At 42.5% G+C, this 19,402-nt stretch overlaps 1 protein-coding gene across 2 annotated transcripts in view; it reads left to right on the top strand.

Annotated features, from left to right (window-relative positions):
• Positions 1–3,056: 3,056 nt before the first annotated feature.
• The window catches only part of tc2n (tandem C2 domains, nuclear), a 118,094-nt gene continuing 101,748 nt past the window's right edge, over positions 3,057–19,402 (top strand). The window contains exon 1 of one of the 2 annotated variants that reach the window (XM_086002726.1): positions 3,057–3,507. The gene's annotated coding sequence lies outside the window, so the exon portion shown is untranslated. Of the gene's footprint in view, positions 3,508–4,093; positions 4,210–19,402 lie in introns of those variants that run through there. The other variant, XM_086002725.1, reaches the window with a different exon arrangement.

Here is a 19,402-nt window from a genome sequence, read left to right as displayed (position 1 = left end):
GTGGGGAACCCGTGGGTGAACTCGTAGAATTTAAAGGTGAGCTTAAAATAGTTTTAAAGTGCCTGTTAGCAAACTCTTAATCATCTAAATTGCCTTCTCCGCCGCTTGGTGTCAGGTCTGTTCAGTGATGATCCGACACCAAGCCCGCCACCAAATACGCCTGCTGACCCCTCCAAAAAATTCCCCCCCTTAAGCACTAGGAAAGACAAATGGTTTAATTTGGCTCCAAAATTTGTGGATTGCTTGTGCCATAGCTTGAACCTAGGCCTTCCCCCTCTCCAAGTGAAAGCAGTGTATTAGCTCTGGAGCTACTTACAAATATTGACTTTCACAGCAATAGAAACAGGGACAAAGGTCATCAAACTTTACCACAGCCTAATGAGGTCTGGCTGAATTGCAGGTGAAAGATTTTAGAGCATCAAATTCATTGTTTCAAAGCATATGCTGACTACTTTGATTAATTCTAGAATACTTAACCCCCTTTCAGAATGGGTGCAGCATAGAGTCTTAATTGAGTGGAAAGCCATAGAAGTTTACAGCACAGAAGGGGGCCATTTGGACCAAATGTGTTGGTGCTGGTCTTTGCCCGAGCAATCCAGAACTAATCGCACTTCGCCGCGCTCTCCCCATAGCCCTGTAGCTTACTCTGCTTCAATAGTTATCCAAATTAGTGACCCCCAACATGATTACACATATGGAGTGCTTTGGACTTTGGACCAGGTTATAAGCTATTGATATTGTTTCATATTTCAGAGAGGTATGATTACAATAGGACAAATTAACGACCAAGGTACAGGAAAGGACTGAGTCACTGACATGGGAGTTGGATGTGACCAACCAATGGGGAACATCACAAGAGAGCCATTAGTTTTGGAATATTGGTTTCAATGGCAAGCCCCTCCCCCTCCCTCAGTGCAGCAGATTTCACGATGAATAGCATCAAGTCAAACTGTACTGATATTCCAGTTGGGGTTAGAACATTCCTAGAAAGTTCAGTATAAATGAGATAGATGATATTATAGAGACCCACTGATAAATTGACAGATTTTATTTTGAGTGGTGAATCCAGAAAAACAATTTTCTTCCAAATTTGAGAACTCCCCCCAAAACTTCCCATTGTTTCCTTATCAAAAAACAGATCCGGGGATGCGTGTGAATTGCATCCGTGATGCCAGCACGCACATTGCGTAGTGTACGTGCAATGCTGGGGTCACTGATTTTCAGCAGGAAAAGAAATGAAGGCAGTGCAATTTGGATTTTTTTTAAAGGAATCTGGATCAATTTTAAGTATTGGTCTGTAATTACTGATGTAGAACATATATCTTTGAAGTGTAGTCTTGAGTTAGGACTACCTTCTGAACAAGCTGGGGCTCTTTTCTCTAGAAAGGTGAAGTTTGAGAGGTAACCTGATAGAGGTCTTTAAACTTATGAAGGACTTCGATAGGGTAGACATAGAAAAGATGTTTCCACTTGTGGGGGGAGCGCAAAACTAGGGGCCATAAATATAAGGTAATCGCTAATAAATCCAATAAGGAATTCAGGAGAAACTTCTTGACTCAAGAGAGTGGTTACAATGTGGAACTTGTTACCAAATGGAGTGGTTGAGGTGAGTAGCATAGATGCATTTAAGGGTAAGCTGGATAAGTACATGAGGAAGAAAGGGATAGAAGGTTCTGCTGATAGGGTGATATGGTGGGAGGAGGCTTGTGTGGAGCATAAACACCGGCACAGACCTGTTGGGCTGAATGGCCTATTTCTGTGCTGTAAATTCTACGTAATTTTTTATACGACAACATATATCTTTTTTTTCATGCCTATCTGGGTATGGAGTTAGAGCAACAGTTACTGTACTGATAGTTGCCTAAAAGACAATCAAATACTGACTTAGGTCACACGCGCAGACATTTTAAAAAAAACTAAAAGCAAGATTGCAACTGTTCCCCTTTGCATAATCTTCAATCATTTTTAATATCCCACCATTATAGTGGCAGGTAAGTGGATAGCGACATAATTATAAACATCGGGTTCTTCAATTTTACATTCAATTAAAATTATATAGATCTAGGGGTGAAGCGAGAGCCCATTAAAAGTGATATCCATTAACTTTGTAAATAATTGTGGGTTGTCATTTAGCCTGACTGTACATTTTTTAAAGTCCTTGGGTATTTTATTGAGTTTTAGTGATGTTCAAAATAACTGATTTCTAGCCCCCCAAATTTACCTGGGCTCTTTGGGGTCCCATTTGTTTCCACTGACTTTCCCTCAGGTTTTTTTTTACAGGCAATAATAGAACCTGTTGGGTTGAATGGCCTATTTCTGGGTTTTTACAATGACAGTAAAAACGGATTTTCAGCAGGAAATGGTCCTTAATCATTGATATAGACTGGACAGTGAATTACTTTTGCAGTTGTTTGCTAGGTAAACACGGCAGCCAATTTGTGCACAGTGAGGTCCCACAAACAGCAGTTGAGATAAATGACCAATTGGCTTTTAAAACAGATGGAATTATTAAACTTCTGTGACCGGATGGGGCAGGGAAAAAAATTCCTTTAAAAATTTTTAACAGTATTTTTAATATGCAACTATTAAATCCATCCACACACTTTATTGAAATAAATTGAAAATTACTAATTATTTTAAACAAAAAAAAACACCCGTAAATCCTGATGGAAAGGTTTTTGTATATTATGTCTGAATTTAGCATTCACAGTACTTTGCAACGTAAATTATTTTTAAAAATACTATTTAAAATTTATAGCGCAAACACGTAATGGAAGGGCCATCTGGAGGACTGAAAAGATGTTTGCTGAAGGTTGCTGACGTTCAGTTTGAAAGATAGGTCTGTTTTTATTTTCAATAGTTTGCAAATTAGAAACTGTATCTACAGAATGTTTTTTGGGGCTACGATACTCTAAAGCGACAGTGGCGCAGCGCTGGAAGGGTTAATAGGTCTGCATCCGCGGGACGCCGTGGAGCTCTAGGACCCGGCGGACACCTTTTCCCTACCGTGGATAAAATGAAGGTGAGAGGTTTCGCATAGCACTTCGAGGAGGGATGGGGTCAGTGACAGGGACAGGAGGCGGGGGACAGGCACAGGGTCTGTGACAGGACCCGACCCGGGGGTGGGCAAGGAACCGGCTGCAGTGAAGACAAAAGGACAGATCCCGCCTGAGGAAAGTTTCTGGGAAGTTTTCCTCCTAACTTCACAAACTTGTAAATCTGAACTTTCACTGGACTGGACTGGATCTGCGAAGTTGATGTTTGAAGTTTAAAAGCCCATAATCAAAAGACAATTGTTTCTTGCAAAAAAAATAGTGATTTTATGTTGAGAAGATGCCAACAGGTTGAGGTTTAGCCCGTGCCCTCCTGTCCTGGCTCTCTGTGTCAGGACCTGTGTGTGTGTGGAGCTGACCCACTTTGGCTTCTGCTGAAACCGCTGACCCCCAGCACAAGGCATTGACGCCCCTCGTTCCATGAAGAAGCCCGGCACAATCCTGGAGACCAGAGGTAGGTGTGTTTATTTCCGTGCTCCTCTCTCTCTCTGTCTCTCTCTCCTGAATGCATGTTTTATTAGTTAGAGAGCCCTGTAGCCGCTGTTTGTGAGCCTGGCGTGTTTCTAACTCCCAATTTTCCCCCAACGGAGAGGGGAAGAGATGAAAAATAGAAGGTCCACTTGATATGGGACTGTCCACTCCAGCTGTACTTTCGCTTCCAGCCAGGGGCTCCCCAGTTTTCGATTTAAATGGAGCAAACTTGAATTATATTGGGTGGCGCAGTTCTCATTCCTATATCCTGTGATATTGGGCTCACCAGGGTGATGCTGAACAAATTCTTCCAGCTGTCAACTGGCACCGACATAACTTCTCGGAGTGGGTAATTCTGTGCAGTAGGTCATGGGTTTGTTGTATGGCTTTATAAATCAAATCAACTTTTATTGTCATTGTTAGTGCACAAGTGCAGTACAACGAAATGTAGGCTTATATATGTTGGATCAGATTGGAGTACCCTTTTGGGAGGGGCATGGGAGGGTTAACAAGTATGTCACGCTGGCGGGGTGTTTGCTGGTTCCTTTCACACACTTGAGTGTGAATGGGTCCAATGTACCAGTTAACGCATTGTAACGTCTCTCTGTTGCACTCTGCCTGCAGATTTAGTACATTGTTGCTCCGGTTCTCTCTCCCCCCAGTCCTGCCAGTTTAATATAGCGCAGTGAGTACATGTTTCATTTCTAGTTGGTTTGTGTTTAGTTATACCAGTCCAGCTGTGTCCTCTCGATGTTAAGAGGTGGAGATCTTTTATAATGGAGATTCCCTTGATCCGGTTTACTTGTGTAAGTGGTGTCCCAAACGCCACGGTTTAGAAAGATTTGCAATTATATAATGCATGTCTGTAATTTATTGGGGTGTATCGCTCGCTCGGTGGATGTGCGTTCTGTTTGAGTTCAAGAAAAGTAGCGACTCTCTCGCCAGGTTAGCGCATCAATTACAACGAATATTCACGCCGTGCCTTTTAAAATATTCTTAAATTAGTCGGTGGGCCAGAAGTTGGAGGGAGAAGCTAGACACTGAACAGGAGTCCGAGGAAGTTCCCCAGGAGGTATGGTCAGAGTTAAGCTCTGAGGAGACTTTTGAAGATGGGGGGGGGGGGGGGGGGGGGTGGTGGGGGGAAGAGATGTGACCAGGCAAGGTTGGGGCGATGAGAAACAGAATTACAGATTACAGGGGTGTGATGGTTTAAGATTCTGCAGAGTGATAGTGGAGTGAGGAGATACATAGACCAGAGTTAGAGGAGCATAGGGTGAGAGCCCATCTGACATGACAAATATTACTGGCACAGCAGTTTGTGATTGTTTATGGCTATGTCTGTGATCAGATTCTTTAAGACACTTTGTACAGTATTTGAGTGTGTCCCCCCCCCCCCCCCCCCCGCAGTGACAGAGGATTACTTCATCACTGACTAATAAGGGGTTTGTGTCAGGCAAACCCTCTTTAATATTAACAATTTCTCCTACTTGTGACTTGGTGGGACTGTGGAGATGGCAGAGCACATGTTGCCGCTCTAGTGCTGTGTCCCCAAGTTGTGACCAACGTCAACTGAGCAAGCGTTGGAGCAGTGTTTTGTATTAACTGGGAGGGGTGGGGAAGAAATAACCCCTTCAACTCCCAGTGTACTCTTTGATTGCTTGCCAGTATATTCATCAGAAACAGGAACAGAATTAAACAGGTACATAAATGCTTAATGTGTCTGACTGAAATTTCTCTCTCTGCTATTTCAGCAGTGGCTTTAACCCATTTGCAATAAATATGTTGGTACCTCTGCTAAAATAATAGAGAGGGGCATATCAAAGAAACACACTGGCCCAGGATTTGCTGGGAAAATAATGGCAAGTTAAATGCGCACGCCCTTAATAGTGCATTTATATTAAAAATACAGCGATTTGTGGCAAGGAAGGGGTACGCTGGCACAAATTGCTGGACGATTTGCGTCGCTCTGCTGTTAGTCTCGCGGAAACGAGAGCTCTCCATCAACCACACGGACTGCGGCGGTTCAGGAAGGCGGCTCACCACCACCTTCTCGAGGGCAATTAGGGATGGGTAATGAATGCTGCCCTTGCCAGCAGCGCCCACTTCCCAACAACAAATTAAAAAAACTCCCCGAGTTTCAAGAACTTGCTGCATTTCTGCTGTTAAAACAAATTCAACTCGCCATGGAAAATTAGGGCTAGAATTTAATGACATAAGGATCCTTTTAATGACACGATTTATGTTCCCACAATGGCATTCCATTTTGGAGGCCCAGACTGGGAACAGTTGAAACAGTGGAGTCTCATTCTTGTAGGTAGTAAATTGGTACTGGAGATTTTTTTAATTTTTTAATTTTTTCTCTTAATTTTCCTTTCTGTCTCTTCACTCTCTCTTAATCCAATCTTTCTTTCCCTCTTTATTTCTCTTTCTGTATCTAATTCACCCTATTTCCTTCTCCGTCGTTCGCTCTGTTTCTTTCTCTTTCAGAATTTTGAAACGTATAAAATTCTGACAGGGCTAGACAGACTGGATGCAGGGAGGATGTTTCCCCTGGCTGGGGGGTCTAGAATGAGGGGTCACAGTCTCAGGATCTGGGGTAGGACATTTAGGACTGAGATGAGGAGAAATTTCTTCACTCAGAGGGTGGTGAACCTGTGGAATTCTCTACCACAGAAGGCTGTGGAGGCCAAGTCACTGAATATATTTAAGAAGGGGATAGATAGATTTCTAGACATAAAAGGCATCAAGGGGTATGGGGAGAGAGCTGGAATATGGTATTGAGATAGAGGATCAGCCATGATCATATTGAATGGTGGAGCAGGCTCGAAGGGCCGAATGGCCTACTCCTGCTCCTATTTTTCTATGTTTCTATCCTTAAATCTCATTGGTTAAGGAGATAGACTATTGATGCCATCATTCAGCAAGGTCCCAGATGTCCCGTTGATCTCGTTACCAATTTGTACTTCCAGCAATTTGTGGTGCAAACATTTTTGAGCTGAAGGGTGAGGAAAAACAATGTAACTCGCGAGGCTCACCGCGGGATGCCCCGCTTCTGCAAATTCTGGGCCAATACGTATCATACAGTGCAATTTTAGGGCCAGTATATGTTAGCTAGTGTGTAATTCTCCGCTGATCCAGTGAAAAATAAATAACTCAAACTCATGGGTTCTAATATTTGGTATTTATTCAGGTATTAAGGCTGCCATGCTTCTAGCAATTAGATAGTCTGGCCCAGTATCTGTCTCTGTGTGGACAAGCAAATGGCCCTGTGAGTTAAAACATCTATCTGAATAGAGTCTAAGCAATTAGCTAAAAAGGACAATGATCAAAAGTGGATATCCTGATGTTTAAAATCTGACACCCGCAAGCGATACTTTGCGAGAGATCATTTACTTTTTAGCTATTTTAAATTTGACGTTTTGCTGAGAGAGTGCAAGAAATCTGATGTTCCCATTTTTAAACATCCTTCATCTCATGTCACTGGCACTAAAGATGAGCACAGGCATTGCTAATAATGATTTTAATATCAACCCCCTTTTTACTTGTAGGGTCCCATTTCTGAACTGCAAAAGACAACTCTATATTTCTCTCTCCACAATGCTGCCTGACCGGCTGAGTGTTTCCAGAATTTTCTGTTGTTGTTAAAGGCAATTACTTTTTGATTGAGAAACCCACCGGAAATATGTTATAAAAAGCCTTCTGTTATTGACGATCATAATTCTGCAGTGTGCGATGGTTTTTCAGAGTTTTTGGGACATTGTAACTCTCTCAGGGGGTGTGATATGGTGAACATGGCAATTGTTGTCTTGTTCTCCACATCACAAAATACCCAACACCAATGAGTAAATGAGGCAGTCATTCCACCCCCTCCTTCTCCACAGGTCTCCATGTGCTATACACTTCCTATCATCTGGCTGAAAAAACACATTGCAGATCTAGTCCCATACCTCAGTTAGTACTGGTGTGAAATAAGGTAACAGAGTGGCACTGTCAAAACTAGGTACCCACAGACACAAGTCAGCCCACAAATGACCAGATTTTTTGAATTCAGTTTCATAACTTGCTACGGCAGAATTTGAACTCAACAATCTCAGCATTTGCTAATCCAGTACCATAACCACTACACTACCGTATCCATCATTCGTAGACTACCTACCCGTCTTTTGGATGAGATGTTAAACCGAGGCCTCATCTGTTCCCTGAGGTAGACATAAAAGATCCAGCGGCCCTATTCGAGAAACAGCGGGGGAGTTCTCCCGGTGTCCTGGCCATTATTGATCCCTCAACCAATGTCACTATAAACAGATGATCTGGTCATTTATCTCATTGCTGTTTGTGGGAGCTTGCTCTGCGCAAATTGGCTGCTGCGTTCCCTACATTACAACAGTGACCACGTTTTCTAAAAAGATTCAGTTGTTGTAAAGCACTTTAGGATGTCTTGAGGTCATTATAGGTGCTATATAAATGCAAGTCCTTCTTTCTTTCATTCTCTCTTTCATTCTCTCTCACCACAGCGCTCAAACCTTCACCATATCATTGGACTCGCCATGAGCAATGCCATTGGAGGCTCATCAATACACTAAGTCTATGGTACTACAGTGTGTGTTATGCCAGGGGATGTTACATTGCCCACATTGATGATATCCTGGAGTATGTGCCCGAGCAGCCCGCTCAGTCACTTGGCTGCTCTCCCAGCAGCAGGTGGAGGGATACTAGAAAAAAAATAGAGTTGATAATCGTTTCATGAGGGAATTTTTAAAAAATCTAAATTTTTATGTTCTTATGTTCTTATTAATCTAATCTCGGGATTCAGATGACTGTTACGAATTGCTCCAGCTTTGCTTGTGTGCTTTACGTCAGTTAAATTCCCTGATAAGATTGCAGCTGTAATTGCTCCAGTAATCCATTACGTGTAATATGAAATCAACAGTATCTTTTGAGTGAATGGAAGTCACTCCAGGGCTGTTATTTTTACAGTATATTTATCTGTATTAAAAACTTTTGTCAGTGGGTCTGTAATACAGTAGGGATGATTGGCGTCTTAGTATGAGCCAATCGGATCCTTGAAAAAAAACACACGGGAGCCATTTTCTTTTTATTTGTATTTTTAGCTTTTAATTTTTTTGTGGTCTTCCTTTTTTTTGCCCCCCCCCCTTCAATTATAGTGACATGTTGGGGTTCAACCTCTCTGTCTTGCCCTGTTGGTCCTGACCCCCAGTGCAGTCTCTCTGCTTAACTCGGCACTGACCTAACCTGGTATCTTGCAGCCATTAAAGCTTCGATAGCGTGTACTGTAGCTGCCAGCTAGAGACCCCTCCCTCCCCCTCTCTATCTACCCTATCAAACCCTTTAATCATCTTAAACACCTCAATTAGAATACCCCTTAATCTTCCATACGTGACTGATTACATGCCTAGTCTATGCAATCTGTACTCTCTCAATGCATTTAAATATGCTCTGGGTAAGTTTTTATAAAATGTCCAGGAGGTTCAAAAGACCCCGAACACTTTTCTAAATCTGGTTTAAAATTTCACTGGAAGTTGTGCTCTGTGGTGTCAAACTCAAGAGATGACCACCTTGCGAGGGAGGGGGGGATCTCGCATGGCTCCACGCCAGAGTCCGGTCAGGCCCAAGCTCTGGAGATATGCTGCAACGTTTGGGCCACTCAGTGTGGAAACCGCTTCTCCGCCGTGCCAAAGTTGCAGTAGGAATGTGCCCGTCGATTGAGGCAATGAGCTGGGTGACTGGAGTTTTTCCAATATTTTCAGTTCACATGGAAGCAAGAGGAGACTACGGTGCAAGGGACTGAAGAGAAGTTGTGTAAATCTTCCAAGAAGTTGTGTAAATCTTCCAAGCTGAGTATATTATTGTGTTAACCGGTCTAGAGTTTATTTATATGTGGCTATATCAGGGGAGGTAGATGGTGGACTCCAGATCAACTTTTTGTGTGTGCTGGGTCCACTGAAAGAAGTTTCCTTTTTATGGGGATTAAAATCTAAGGTCTTGGTGCAGTTTCGTGGTTATGGTAGTAATGTACAGGTTGTGAGTTCAAGTCGTACTTTGGTAAATTGTGAAACTGAATTCCATGAATCCGGTCATTAGAAAAGGGCAAAGCTGCTGGATTGTTGTAAAAACCCAACTGGTTCACTAATGTCCTTCTGCGAAGGAAACTTGCCGCCCTTACCCGGTCTGGTTTACCTGTCCCACACTGTTATGTTCATTAATAACTAGACATTCTTATTATGAAAACAGCTAGCTTCTAGCTAGTCATTTATTCAGTACACATTCTCTAGGTACAGTATCTGTAGCGATGCAGCATGTGTGCTCCTGTGTGCAGGCTGCCATCTTGACTGTTGCCTTGTGGGTAGCCTAGTGCCTCATGGGTAATGTAGTCTTAATATATATACAGCTGGGTAGTGTATACAGCTCTATGCAGCTCTATGGCTCCACCTATTGTCCACTATAGAATGACATGTTATTGATCACTACATCCCCCTTTCTTTGAGGTTTAACAAAATCAACATCAATCAACTTTCAAGAAAACAATAAAGATAATATCAGTAACACTTTTGTTAGTGCTCTATAAACATAAACATTTTCAAAACAGTCAACACATTTTCAAAGCTTTACATTGTACTCAAAGATTAAGTCTATCAGGCTTTTTTACTTCACGTGTGGATCTTCTCAACACGGGTAAGTCTGATGTGTCTTCATGAGATTGTTCTGGCGGTGAATGACAAGATGCAGTTGCGGCATTGTCATTGATCTGCTATTGTATAGATCGAGGTCTCCTTGCGATCTTTGCTTGGAGAGGGTTTCAGTGTTTCCTTCACTCTTCATGCCATAACTCTCAATGTAGTCAATGCACTCTCGAAAAACTGCTGGCAGCTGGATCCCATCATACAGCATAGTCCTCTCAGCAGCCTCGGCTAATGGAACACCAAAGATTGGCCTGAGGGAAGAAGGAGTACCCACCGGAACTGCTTCCTGCTCTGGTGCAGGCTTCTTCTTTTTCTTTTTCTCTTTCCACTGCTTAACAACATCTGCTGTGGTTATATCTTTGGACTTTTTCTCCTTGTGTTTTTCCTCTTTGTGCTTTTCTTCCTTTGGCTTCTCTTTGACCTTAAAGTCTTTTTCTTTCTTCTTGGAGAAACTAGGCTTTTTGAAGACATGGATACCCTTTGGCCTTTTCATCCTTGATGGGCTCTCTGCTTCATCACCTGAGTCATCTGGTCTGCTTATGGCACAGTTTATACGGTAGACTCTCTTGACCAGTTCTAAGTCCTCACAAGCTTTGTCACCTAGTATCGAATCAAGTCTTTCAGCCACAACAGAAAACATGAGATGATGCACTTTGTCTTTGACTGTCACTTTAAGTCTGCATACACCTAAGCTATCTATTTTCTGTCCATTATAGTCCTTCAGTAGTACTGACTTTTTCTGTATTTTGGGCTTTTCTTTCATATTGTTACTGTCACTCATACTGATTAAGTTTGCTTTTGCCCCAGTGTCTAGTTTCAAGGTAACTAATGCTCCATTTACCTGCAGTGGGATCATCCATTTGTCCTCTTTTACTGCATTAACTTTATGTTCAGCATTGTCCATTTCTGAGGGCTGCACATTTTCTGTATCCTTTTTGATATTGTCACATGACACCATTCGTACAAAAAATGTCTCACTTAAATCAGTGTCCTCAATTACATTAACTTGTTGCCCTTTCGTTGTTTTTACTTTTGAAAAGCATTGTTTGGCAAAGTGATTCTTTCCATTACACTTTGTGCACATTTTTCCAAACGCTGGGCATTGTCTTAACTGGTGTTTGTAACCACAGCGTTTACAATTAAAAATTTCATCCTCCGATTGCTTTTCATTTCTGTTCTGCCCACGTTTCTTCCCCTTGTAGGACACAGCACCGACAGTAGCATTATCACTCATTACAATCGCATCATTATTGATTTCACTGAAAGTCTTCGCATGCTTTCGAGCTAGCTCGCTGGCTTGGCATATTTTCACCGCATTTTCCAAATTTAGTTCGGTTTCTCTCAACAGACGTTCCCTGACTTTTTTATCATGAATACCAAACACAATCTGGTCACGAATCATGGATGCTTTGAGCTCAGAGAAATTACATGTCTGTGCTTTCAGTTTCAGATCAGTTATAAAGCTATCAAAAGTCTCATTTTGTTGCTGTGTCCGAGAACGGAAGATGTATCTTTCATACGTCTCATTCTTTTTGGGAGAGCAATGTGCATCAAATTTTTTTAGCACATCTTCTAATTTTCCTCTGTTCTCCTCTGGATTAAATACAAATGTATTAAATACCTCTATCGCCTGTGGGCCTGCAACCGTAAGCAGCAACGCTATCTTCCTTGCATCTGGCTTCGTACCGAATCCGATGGCTGCAATGTAGAGTTTGAATTGTTGTTTAAAATTCTGCCAATTGTAGTCGATTTTTTCTGTGAGATTCAAACACTCTGGTGGTTTCAAATTCTCCATGTCGCTTTTCACAATTTTCAGCAGATCTTCACCACCCTGGTACCATGTTATGTTCATTAATAACTAGACATTCTTATTATGAACACAGCTATCTTCTAGCTAGTCATTTATTCAGTACACGTTCTCTAGGTACAGTATCTGTAGAGATGCAGCATATGTGCTCCTGTGTGCAGGCTGCCATCTTGACTGTTGCCTTGTGGGTAGCCTAGTGCCTCATGGGTAATGTAGTCTTAATATATATACAGCTGGGTAGTGTAGTCTTATACATACAGCTATATACAGGTTTACGCAGCTCTACGGCTCCACCTAGTGTCCACTATAGAATGACATGTTATTGATCACTACACCACACTACGCCGTTCACTCATGCACTCTTAACAGGGCAACTAGGAGTGGGTAATGGATGCAGCTTTGCCAGTGTTGCCCTTAGAAAATGCAGCAAGTGTGCAATCTGTTCCAACATTTAGATATCCCAGAAATCATTTGAAGTTTACTTGGGGTTAATTCATAATTTTTTCTGTTCAGTCTTTTCACACTTGCGGTAAATCTAAAGTGGATATAAAGCTCATTAGCCCACTCCTACAGATCATTCCCCCCCACTCTCCCCATGATGGATTCTATCCACCCATTTAATGTTCTCATAGAATTATAGAAGTTTATGGCACAGAAGGAGGCCATTCGGCCCATCGTGTCTGTGCTGGCCCACAAAGAGCTATCCAGCTTAGTCCCACTTTCCAGCTCTTGGCCCGTAGCCTTGCATATCCAAGTATCATTGTAAAATTCATGTTCTGTAAAATGTATCTCTTTTAACTTCTGAAGATAACGTAGCAAAACTCTGCACAGTGTCTACCCATTCTCCTCCATTTTAAAAAGCCACTGGGGTTTGGCTTTTCTGTATCCCACCACCTGTGCTCTGATCAAATGGTACACATACATTTTTAAGTGTACTTGGCGCTAACTGAAGGCCATGTATTCAGTTGCCTCAACCCAGCACTCTGGAATTTCCCCTCTCAAACCCTCTGCCCCTCCACCTCTTCACCTCCTTTAAGACTTTCCTTAAAAACTACCTCTTTGAACCGAGCTTTTGGTCGCCCCTCCTAATATCTACTTCTTTGTCTCGGTGTCAATTTTGTCTGATTGCGCCTCTGCCGCACCTTGGGGCTGTCTTCTGCATTAAAGGTGTTATATAAATAGAAGGTGTTGTTAAATTGTAATGTAAATTAATCTGCCGTTTCTGAGCACTGACATGTAACTGTTCCAGACCTCTTTGAATGCTAACAGTCTCTTGTCATCTGGCCATACTATTTAATGCCATCAGCAATGTAGTTATAAGTACTCGACTCCCAATCATTTCTGAATCATGTGAACAGCATAGGGAATCCATAACTGACTCCACTAGTCACCTCTACCAAGCCACAGCATTATCATTCATTAACCACCTACTTTTTATTGTTAAGCTAATCTGTCATTAATGCCATTAGCTCAGTCTTCATTAAAAGCCTCTAATAGACCGTCCTTTCACGCTGTAAATGGAATAAAGTTCCGACATAAAATGTTAGTATGTATTGTGAATAACCAGGGAGAATGGTATGTACCTTAGTTACCAATATGCCGGGCAACTGCACTTGCTGAGTCGCTGACTGTCCAATGTACTAGTAAACCCGAAGACACTTAATTCTCACAAACTGTTCTCACGTTTTGCACCAGTGAACTCTAAGTCAGTGTTCTCTGACAGCAGCAGTTTTTCCTACAGAGTGATCTCCTGGAAGAGTTTCGATCGCCTAGGTGGGTCAGAGAGGAATTTCCCAGATTTTTTCTCCCAATTTGGCCATTGGGTTTTTTATCTGGTTTTTCGCCTCTCCCGGGAGATCACATGGGTTCGGGTGGGATGGAGAGTGATAGAAGATTTGAGGTTAGGATCAGATCAGCCATGATCTTATTGAATGGTGGAGCAGGCTCGAGGGGCCGATTGGCCTACTCCTGCTCCTATTTCTTATGTTCTTATGTTCTCTCTCCTGTATTCTTTACCAATGGGAAGTCCCTTCAGACAGCCATAAGTTGCTGGCAAGAAAGAAATGACCTATTTCCATTGTGTGTTTAACAAAGCTCACTCACCCCATTACAGCTCAGATAAGGCTCCGCCCACTCACGGGAACACAATTGCTGCTGCTCTTTAATGGTCTTCGGACATGGGCAAAACTGGCAAAACTGCATCCATTACCCACTGACCCCGAGTTGTCCTGTTAAGTGAACGAGTGAAGCACGTAGTGTGGGACATGCAGGCCAGACCGTGTAAGGACGGCAGGCTGGTTCCCTTCGCAGAAGGACATTATTAAACCAATTGAAATTTACAACAATCCAGCAGCTTTCATTGTCCTTTTCTAATGACCAGATTTATTGAATTCAATTTCACATTTTACCAAAGTGGGATTTGAAAACTCAACCTTTATTTTGCTACCATAACCACTAGGCTACACCAAGACTTCAGATTGTAATCCCCATTAAAAGGGTAGAGTTATCTCTCGGAGACAGTGACAGAAGCTAAGACCTACAGAAAAGTTGTCATGCGTACAGAATGTCACTGCAAATACATTTCCCACAATATTTCCATGTATCTTAAAGGAGTTGTAGAAATTCAATACCACAGCAGTTCAAATCTTCTTTGTCATTGTGTGCAATGCTACCCAGTGTCTGCTGTGGCTCAGTTGGTAGTGCCCCTCGTCTCTGAGTCATGAAGGTTGCGTGGTTCAAGTCCCACTCCAGAGACTTGAGCACAAAGATCTAAGCTAACAAACCAGTGCAGTATTGAGGGAATATTGTCGGAGGTGCCGTCTTTTGGATGAGACGTTAAACCGAGGCCCCGTCTGCACTCTCAGGTGGATGTAAAAGATCCCATGGCACTATTTTGAAGAAGAGCAGGAGAGTTCTCCCCGGTGTCTTGGGCCAATATTTATCCCTCAATCAACATCACTAAAACAGATTATCTGGTCATTATCACATTGCTGTTTGTGGGAGTTGTGTGCAAATTGGCTGCCGCGTTTCCCACATTACAACAGTGACTACACTTCAAAAGTACTTCATTGGCTATAAAGTGCTTTGTGACGTCCGGTGGTCGTGAAAGGCGCTATATAAATGCAAGTCTTTCTTTAGATAATACTGTAAGATGGTTGAATATTTATCATTGGCCCTTACAATGGGGAGAATTGTCTGTAAAAAGTATTTGCACTGAGTCTAAACTTCCGTATGCATTTTAAATAATTAGTTGATTAGGATTGGGTCCTCATTCCATGTTTTTGTTTTGTAATTTTTATCAAATAATGTTTATACTCTTGAATAATGTGGAAAAATCAAATATTTGTGTTTTTTCCCCCTCGTTATAAAAAATAGGATATAGAGACACTGGAGAAGGTACAAAAAAATATTTACATGGATGATACACGAGCTGAGAGGTAGCAGGAAATTTTGAACCAGCTGTGACCCTTCTCTCTAGGAAAGAGAAGGCTGGGCGGTGACCCGATAGAGGTCTTTAAAATTATGAAGGGGTTTGATAGGCTAGAGGTAGAGAAGATGTTTCCACTTGTGGGCGAATCCAAAACTAGGGGCCATAATTTTAAGATGGTCACCAATAAACCCAATGGCGAATTCAGGAGAAACTTCTTTACGCAAAGAGTGGTGAGAATGTGGAACTCGCTATCACATGGAGTAGTTGAGGCGAATAGCGCAGATGCATTTAAGGGAAAGCTAGCTAAGTACATGCGGCTGAAAGCAATAATAAGAGATGTTGATAGGGCGAGATGAAGCCGGGTGGGAGGAGGCGCATGTGGGGCATAAACACCAGCGTAGAGCAGTTGGGATGAATGGGCTGTTTCTGTGCTGTACATTCGGTGTAATTTATGAGGGCAGAACTGCAGCTTTGGCTTGTGTTTTAATTTATGCTCTCTGCACAACTTAGCAGTGAAAGTTCAATCCCCAGCCCTCGTACACTGAATAAATGTCGCACACTAGCGATAACCCTGTCTCTCGTCGGAAACCATGTGTAACCGGCTGACTCGGAGAGGCTCCTGATGTTTCTCTGGGTCACTGCCTGGTGCTGTGAGTGCTTCTATTCCCGGATCTCTCCCATTCACAGTCCAGGAAACCAGTCAGGAAGCAGGTTTCCATTTTTGGAAAGCCTGCTATTTAACACTGGTGGGGAGGGGAAGCTACAGCAAGCTGCCAGGGCCTGTAAAAGGGAACTGACGGTGTTGGCGCTTGGGGTGTTTATCCTGAAGCTGATGCACCTGACGCCTTAGCCTGTCTAAGCTCTTTACCTGATGCTGGCTGCCCCGCTGTTTATTTTCAGCATCTTCTGTTTTTACTTCGGATTACCAGCGATGGCAGTTTCTTTTTATTTTAACTTCCGCCTAGTGAACGTATTCGCTAGACTCCTCAACTGGAAATATAATTAGAAAAGTGTACAGAATGAAGCCTCGCCCCCTAAAAATGCTTTGTGCTCGTAATAATTACACTTCTGATGGGTGAATATTACTTCTGTTCGGCCTGTGGCGAGAAAGGGAGGGGGTGGGTGGATGGGTAGAAGCTACAAGGTATTAGAGAACACTGAAGGTTTTCTATATGTACAGATTGGGGGGTGGGTGGTGTACAGATTGGGGGGGGGGGGTGGTGCTCAGATTGAGCTGTGTTCCACTCCCTGTAAAAGCAGACTGAGAAATAAAAAACAATGAAAGCATTTGCACTTGAAAGAAAGAACTTGGATTTATATAGCCTCTTTCATGACCTCAGGATGTCCCAAAGTTCTTCACCGCCAATGAAGTACTTTTTTGAAGTGCAGTCACTGTTGTAATGTAGGGAAACGTGGCAGCCAATTTGTACAAACCAAGTCCCACAAGCAGCAATGCTAGAATGGCCAGATAATCTGTTTTAGTAATGCTGGTTGAGGGATAAATATTGACATGGACACAGGGAGAACTCCCCTGCTCCTCTTCAAATGGTGCCATGGGATCTTTACATCCACCTGAGGGGGCGGACAGGGGCCTCGGTTTAATGTCTCATCCAATGAATGGTACCTCTGGCACTGCAGCACTCCCTCAGTACTTGAACCAGAGTGTTGGTTTAGATTATATGCTCAAGTTCCTGGAGTGGGGCTTGAACCCATGACCTTCTAACTCAAAGGTGACTGAGCCGAGGCTGAAACCTAACTTACTGCTGTTGAATATTATACTCCGACGAGCTTTGCCAGGAAGTGGAAAAGGGCAAAATCAAAATGTTCCAAGCTATGTACACTTACGCTAATAAATCGCCTCAGATTAGAATTGGACACTAACTTGGCTTCTCGTCAAGGATTGGAATGTGGAATGGGCGAGTGGGAAGAGAGATGATGATGTTTACATTAAACAAGGATGCAAAAAGAATTTTGTTTCCTCATTCTTTGAGAAGTTAACAGCTTCTATTTATGACTACTTCAGGTGACACGCATCAAAGATCAGTAAACTAACCATACAGGTAACGTGTAAGCAACAGCTGTGGATTATGTCAATACTGTCAACCTAACTGAAGTCATCTATAACTTTATGTCTGCAATCATACTAAAACTGTACTAATGGTGATACAGATAGAGGGGAAACATTAACTTGTCTGCCCTCATGCCACCTGGAATCTCTATGCCATTCTGAATGTAGCCTGCAAATTGTACACTTAGCTTTGCAACTCTTCCAATCTCCCTATGGCTGGAAATGTTGCTCTGTCCGACTACCATGTAATTTTGAAGGAGAAGGACTTCCTTGTCTCTCAGACATCAAAGCGGTTCACAAACAATTAAATACTGCTTTTTGATTACATACAACTAAGTCCATTTTTTGATTGCGTTTCTGGATGTTTTTCTGTGTTTAAAGGCACTATATAAATGCAAGTTCTCATTGAAGCAGAGGTGCAATTGTACGTAAAGGGTTGAGGTGGACCATCATCAGAGGCAGTTTTGTGGATTTTGAAACATGGAGGAAAGGGAGACATAAACTATGGCGAAACTAAGATGAGGGTTGGACACATCTCCATTTCACCCGCCCCTGCAATTTACGGGAGCAGATTTAGGGGTAGATTTTTGCCTTCACTGCCTCTGCGCTAATCCGACAGAGTGGATCGCCTGCCCATTATGGAAGCTGACAATTTTCGTTCCGTTGAAATCCACGCCGTCAGGAAGTGATAATGGGACAAGTATGAAAACACCACCCAGACGGTGAAGATGTAAATCAACCTCTTACTCCCTATTCTCCCCTCTCGGTTGTGCTTTGAAATTTAGTGTATGTTCTGTAGGCTAAATATGGCAATCACTTGGCATACGGCAAAGCTTCAGAGAGCAATCAGATGAATAATCAATCTCTTTTTTTGGTGGTGTTAATTGAGTGAGGAACGTTTGCCAGGATATCGGTAGTACTGCTTCCTGTTTGATTAGTGCCTTGGGATCCTTAACAGCTACTTCAATTGGGGCCCCATCTCGGCAGTTCAACATTTAATCCAAAGAACAACACTTTTGACCATGAATCACACTCAGTATTGCACTGGAGTGTCAGCCTGGACTATGACTCCAGCCCTAGAGAGGGGTTTAAATCTTCTAACGCAGGAAAGAGTGCTACCAACTGAGCCAAGCTGACACTAGTAGTCCTTTAATATATTGCTGGTTGATGTATTGTATCGTTCTAGGATCCATACACCTTTTTAAAATTGCTTTTTGACCCATCTCTCACTATTGTAAATAATGAAACTCAAATAATTGGATTAGGAGTCACTGCAACTGACCTTTAGGACTCTCTCACGCAATGTTAAGAGGAACAAAGGATAAGAAAGACTTTGAGATTTTATTATAATGCTAATGGTCGTGGTGAGTGAACTTTTGAGGACCCATACGAGGGTGTCTTGGTGACTGGGGAGAGCTTGTCCTTTCCTATTGCATATTTTCTATAAGATACCTTCCCGAGATATGTTACAATTTCCAACTTAAAAATAAGTATAGAAAATGCTGGAAATACTCAGCAGGCCAGACAGCATCCGTGTAGAGAGAAACAGAGTTAATGTTTCAGGTCTGGGACCCTTCATCAGAACTGGAAAAAGCTGGAGATGTAACAGATATTAAGCAGGTGCAGAGACGGCGGGGGGCGGGGCGGTTTATGAGGGGAGGAAGGAATTGAAAGAATATACTGTATTTTTGTAAGAGGTAGGATAGATAAAATGTTGCAAATGGGAATGGCAAAAATCATAGTGTGGCAGAGCCACCAAGGGGTTCTTATATTGTTGTACATAATTGCCTGTAACAAAGCCAATCGGTATCTGTATTCATTTGCTGCATGTTAACAGCGCGGTCTCTAAAGGGTTAAGACCAAGCGCGATGA

This window comes from Somniosus microcephalus, chromosome 12, assembly GCF_052327205.1.
Source record: "Somniosus microcephalus isolate GS21.2 chromosome 12, FLI_Smic_1.0, whole genome shotgun sequence".
NCBI lineage: Eukaryota > Metazoa > Chordata > Chondrichthyes > Squaliformes > Somniosidae > Somniosus > Somniosus microcephalus.
This window is presented reverse-complemented; position numbering and strand designations above follow the sequence as displayed.